Source organism: Theropithecus gelada, chromosome 14, assembly GCF_003255815.1.
Source record: "Theropithecus gelada isolate Dixy chromosome 14, Tgel_1.0, whole genome shotgun sequence".
NCBI classification, from domain to species: Eukaryota; Metazoa; Chordata; class Mammalia; order Primates; family Cercopithecidae; genus Theropithecus; species Theropithecus gelada.
In genome coordinates, this window is record NC_037682.1 from 70,568,595 (window position 1) to 70,575,016 (window position 6,422).

At 37.8% G+C, this 6,422-nt stretch overlaps 1 non-coding gene across 1 annotated transcript; it reads right to left on the reverse strand.

Annotated features, from left to right (window-relative positions):
* Positions 1-653: 653 nt before the first annotated feature.
* On the reverse strand, positions 654-755 carry LOC112607443. Its single transcript, XR_003115793.1, has one exon. It is a non-coding gene; the product is annotated as a U6 spliceosomal RNA (small nuclear RNA).
* Positions 756-6,422: the final 5,667 nt, after the last annotated feature.

The following is a 6,422-nucleotide window of genomic DNA, read 5'->3' on the forward strand; positions in this document are numbered from 1 at the left end:
CGGGTGCAGTGGCTCACGCCTGTAATCCCAGCACTTTGGAGGCCGAGGTGGATGGATCACCTGAGGTCAGGAGTTTGAGACCAGCCTGGCCAACATGGTGAAATCCCATCTCTACTAAAAATACAAAAACCAGCTGGGTGTGGTGGCAGGTGCCTGTAATCACAGCTACTGGGGAGGCTGAGGCAGGAGAATCACTTGAACCTGGGAGGCAGAGGTTGCAATGAGCCGAGATCAAACCACTGCACTCCAGCCTAGGCAACAGAGGAAGACTTCATCTCAAAAAAAAAAAAAAAAGAAAGAAAAAAGAAAAAAATTAGCCAGGTGTGGTGGCGCATGCCTGTAATCCCAGCTACTCAGGAGGCTGAGGCAGGAGAATCACTTGAACCTGGGAGGCAGAGGTTGCATTACATCACTGCACTCCAGCCTGGGCGACAGAGCGAGACTCTGTCTCAAAAAACATACAAACAAACAAACAAAAAACACCCACAAACCTTGCATGGTGCTATTCATAGTTGAGAGAAATTGTTATAAGACATGCAACCTTAAGGTTTAACAAATAGGGCCAAATTTTTTCCCAAGTGTCACCAGTGTCACCAGCCATATATGAGAGTTTCAGTTGCTTTACATTCTTGTCAACACTTCATCTTTGTTTTTTTAATGTGAAACACTTCATAAATATGTGTGTCATCCTTGAATGGGCCATGCTAATCTCTGTATCCTTTCAATTTTAGTATATATGCTGTTTAAATGAGAATAATACTTGGTCTTAATCAAACTTTCTAAAGTAGCTGTATTGGTGGGGGAGTAGTATCCCCTGCTGTTTTAATTTGCATTCCCCTGATTATTATTTTTGTTTGATGCCTTTTTAGTGTTTATTTTCATTGGACTTTATTCTTGGTAAATTGACTGTTTACATCTTTTGCCCATTTTTCTATTGAAAAATGAGTAGTCTTATTTTTCCTAAAGGCTACTTTTATTGAGTAGTCTTTTTTCTTATTAATGTATATAAGTTCTTATTGCCCATGTTTTAGTTACGAGTTCTTCTCAGTTATATGCATTGCAATATTCAACCACTCTGTGGGTTGTCTTTTCTATGGTGTATTGTGAGAAAATGGCTGAATGACAGCAAACCTTGAAAATATTCGATCCTTTTCTTAAGAGTGAACAGTTCTTGAAGAAAATTATTAAGACACTCAAGCATTACTCTTTATATTTTTTCTGGCAATGTAAGACCAGTGCTTTACCATGTCTCGTGTTATTCTTTAAAAAATGGTTTCTTTTCCTAATTTATATTTCCTTACATTTTTTGTTCTCGTTGCACAGTTAATGGCCTTCTCCACAATTTTTATGTGGTGATCTTCAAGGAACAATTTTAAAGTTTAGAATCTCACTGTACGTTGTTGGAGACTGATTCTGGCTGTTTGCAAATATTTTTGTGTATGATTAACCTCTAGTTTACACCAGAAAACAAGATAACTCATAAAAGAAAAATCATGTATTTTCTTTTGGATTACGCAAAACTTCAAAGATTGAGATTCACTTTTTAAAATTTCTCTTTATTGCAGCTGGGTGCCATGGCTCACTCCTGTAATCCCAGCACTTTGGGAGGCTGAGGCAAATGGATTGCTTGAGGTCAGCAGTTCGAGAGCAGACTGGGCAACATGGCAAAACCCCATCTCTACCAAAAATACAAAAAATTATCCAAGTGTGCTGTTGCACACCTGTGGTCCCAGCTACTCAGGATCACCTGAGTCCAGGAAATGGAGGTTGCAGTGAGCTGAGATGGCACCACTACACTCCCACCTGAGTGTAGTTGACAGAGTAAGACCTGTCTCAAAAAACAAAATAAAAGTTATCTTTATTGCATACACAGTGTATTAGTCCATTTTCATGCTGCTGATAAAGACATACCCAAGACTGAGTAATTTATAAAGAAAAGGAGGGTATTTTTTTTCTTTTCTTTTTTTTTGAAATGGAGTCTCGCTCTGTCACCCAGGCTGGAGTGCCATGGCACAATCTCAGCTCACTGCAACCTCCGCCTCCCAGGTTCAACTGGTTCTCCTGCCTCACCCTCCTAGGTAGCTGAGATTACAGGCATGCACCACCATGCCTGGCTAATTTCTGTATTTTTTTTTTTTTAATAGAAATGGGGTTGCACCATGTTGGCCAGGCTGGTCTCAAACTACTGACCTCAAGTGGTCTGCCTGCCTCAGCCTCCCAAAATGCTGGGATTATAGGTATGAGCCACCATACCCAGCAAAGAAAAGGAGGTTTAATGGACTCACACTTCCACATGGCTGGGGAGGCCTCACGATCATGGCAGAAGGCAAAAGGCATATCTTACATGGCAGCAGACAAGAGAGAGAACTTGTGCAGGGGAACTCCCATTTATGAAACCATCAGATCTTGTGAGACTTATTCACTGCCACGAGAATAGCATGGGAAAGACCCGCCCCCATGATTCAATTACCTCCCACCGGGTCCCTCCCATGACATATGAGACTGTGGGGAGCTACAATGCAAGATGAGATTTGGGTGGAGACACAGCCAAACTATATCATGCAACTTCATAATGAGCACTCTATCTTGTCCTTTTACACCTATATTATGTCCTATATTATATCTTGTCCTTTTACACCTATATTACACCTATATTATGCAGCATTTTCTATTAATGAGACAGAAAAGAATGGACAGTGGTTTCCAGTTTCCAAAAATGTTACATGTGAAGAAAAAATGCATCTGAAACAGTAAACTCTACAAATGATCAGATTATTTTTTAGGGGGTAGTACTTTATAACTAATATAATTTAAGTTTATAACCATGAACAAAAACTTGATCGACCTTTGGTCGGTATTATTATTGTATTAAAATTTTCTACAAATTAAACACTTTTAAAGAGGAAAAAAAAGTCTACAGTCCCATATCCCTTTATTGCCTGCACCTTGGGCAGATTACTCTCACTTCCCCACTCTTGGTATGTCACTGCTGGCAAGTATGATATTTTCTGTAAACTTTTGGCAAATACTTTGTCACATAAGAAAGTTCCCTGCTGTTCCTGAGGGATTACTACTCACCCAGTATATGGTCAGCTCTAACTACATAATGTCATGAAGAATGAAGGATATATTTGGAAAAGAATATAGTGTGCTTAACAATCTGTAAATTCTAAATTTGAGAAAGTTTTATTCCTATGGCAAAGAATCTGGAAAATATGTTTTCCTGAAATCCATGCAGCCATCAGCATTCACCATTGGTCTAAAACCAACAGACAATCCTGTAAGCACTTAAAGACACAGAAAGGAGATGAACTTATGCACTGGCTTTTCAAGCAGGAAGATAATTAACAATGACTCTGTACATTTGTTTAAATTTCTTTCAGAAGAGGCTTGTGAAAGGTATATTAGAACAAGGATGGCAAGCTGATTCTACTTTTGCCTGGATGTTTCCATTAATAGGTGTATTCCTTTAGCAGAACATTCTTGAATTCCACCAATCCCTGTGAACGACAGTAAAGAAGATTCACCACGTTTTCCCTGAAAATGGATTTATCCTACTCTTTTCAAGTTTTACTTTCAGAATCATGTACATTGACAGGCATTAAAAAGGCAAAATCTTTATTTTCAATGTATTAAATAATTTAACATTTCTTACTAGAGTATGATATACAGTATATCCAGAAAGAGTATGACATATATGCACTAATCATAAATTATACTAAAAAGTCATTGATTCAACTCCTGTTTTTGTAATAGTCTAATGTTTACCAACTTGGAAGAAGCCCAACAAAATTATAAAGTTTGGTTTACTTTTCTTATTGACTGGGTATGGTACCCAGCCTTTAAGATGGCCCCAGTGATTCTTGCTTCCTGGTGTTCACACCCTTGTATAGTCTTCTGTGACATTAATCATATAGGATTAGTTTATATAACCAGAAGAATACAGCAGATATGTTGGTGTGTGACTTCTGAGGACAAGTCATAAAAGACATCACTCCTTCTGCTTTCCTTTCCTGGATCACTTGCTCTGGGGGTACGAAGTCCCATATTGTAAAGATACTCAACTAACCCTAAGCAGATGTCAATGTGGCAGGAAACTGAGGCATCCTGCCAATAGTCAGGGCCATCTTGCCAGACATGTGAATAAATCATCTTAGATGCAGGTCCTCTACCCCGCCAAGCCTTTGGATTACTATAGCTCCAGCTGACATCTTGGTTACAACCTCATGAGAGACCCCTAGCTAGAATCACCAAGCTAAGCCATCCCCAAACATCTGACCCACAGAAACTATAAGAATAAGAAATATTTACTATTGTATTAATGCATATGTTTTGGGATAATTTATTATACGGCAATAGCCAACTTACACACTAGATAAATGTATCTCTCTTCAGCTTAATGTGGAACATTGGCCCTCACTCATTTTCCCCTCTTATCTCCTAGGATAAAACACACTTTTGTTAATAACATTGGCTCATAGTGGTAGAAGGGGTGGGCAGTAGGGGGATAAATCCAAATTCCTTGAGATTCCTTCTAGAAAAGTAAAACAGAATTTCTTAATATTCAGATACACTTCATTGGGGAATATAAGAATTTTCTGCTCATTCTCTAGGAATCAGTGATGTGGAATATTAACATACAGCTGAAAAACAGGTTTTCTCCTTAAAATCCAGTTTCATTGTAGATATTTCTGACAGTGTGAGTACATCTACTGTTGGCAGTATAGAGCCTGCCTTTAAAATTGGACTTCTTTGAGAAAAACAAGGGAGGCTTGTATTCCTTTCAAAAGAAGAAAAAAATGGTCTGTTACATAGTTATATTGGAAGAGAAGCCATTGAGATAAATGCTACAGTTTGTACAAATATACTGCATTTGCTCATTGCTTCTTTCTATCCCTTGGTTTGAGTTCTACATTTTAGAATAACATAGAAAAATTTTTTTATTAACTTTGTAAGGACTCTGTGAGTATTTGAATTACTATGCCCTAAAGTTAAACATCTCGGGTTTATCATCCAATGTCCAGTTAGCATTGGAGCTCCTATCTGTGGCTGGGACCTGTGTTTCCTGGAATCCTCTTCCATTTGTGGTTCCAGATTAGAGTTTTCCAATAAGAGAAACTCATTAGTTTTCAAAGCAAAAGACATTCTCCTTAGAAGGTAGTGGTGGTTGATCATGGCAACTTCCTCAGGCTCAGTAACTTTACAGGCACCTCCACTTTGTTTTTCCACTTTTGCAAATATATGTGACATGGTGAAAAAGTCCAATATTCACATAATTTGAGTTTCATAAGGAGAGTAAAGAGAGACATAATTGGAACAATACTTGAAGAGATCATAGCCAAGAATTTTCAAAACTAGTAAAAGACATCAAACCACAGACTGAAGAAACTCAACAAACCCCATGCAGGATAAAAAACAAAAAACAAAACACTCTATTCCTAGGCACATAGTAAAACTCCTGAAAACAAAAAGAAAAGAGAAAATCTTAAAAATAGTTTCACTAAATTCAAAGGAGCAATAAATAAGACAGACAGCTGACTTTTCGAAAGCAATTATGGAACCAAAAGACAATAGTGATATCTTTAAAATTCTGAAAGAAAATATCTGCCAATCTAGACTTCTGTACCTGAGAAATATCCCTCAATAGTGAAGGTTAAATAAAAGAGGTTTCATATAAACAAACACTAGGAGAGTTTATTATTAGTAGACCCACACTACAGAGGTCTTCAGGCAGAAGGCAAATAATCCCAGAGAAAAGTGTGAAAATTCATGAAGGAATAAAGAACAGTGGAGAGGGTAAAAGTGGGTAAATCTAAACAAATATTGACTGTATAGAACAATGATAACAATGTCTTGTGAGGCTAAAAATACATATAAAATTAAATATACAAACCCAATAGCACAAAAAATCAGGAAAGAGGTAAATGAAATTAAAGCACTATAAGGTACTTGCATTGGATGGGAAATAGAAAAGTAGTTTAGAGTAGATTTTTATTATATCTAGAATGTATACTGTAATAATTACTACAAACAGAAGAATGGGTAATAAATTATGGTATATTCATGTAAGTACAATCAAAATGGGTAGAATACTGCTACACATACCAATAAGGATGACACTCAGCAGGCACGGTGGCTCAAACCTCTAATCTCAGCACTTTGGGAAGCCAAAGTGGGCAGGTCACTTAAACCCAGAAGTTTGAGATCAGCCTGGGCAACATGGTGAAACCCTGTCTCGACAAAAAGAAAATGATAAAATAAAATTAAGATAAAATAAAATAAAATAAAATAAAATAGCTGGACGTGGTGGCATGTGCCTGGAGTCCCAGCTACATGGGAGGCTGAGGCAGGAGGATGGACTAAGCCCAGGAGGTCAAGGCTGCAGTGAGCTGTGTGTATGCCACTACAATCCAGCCTGGGTG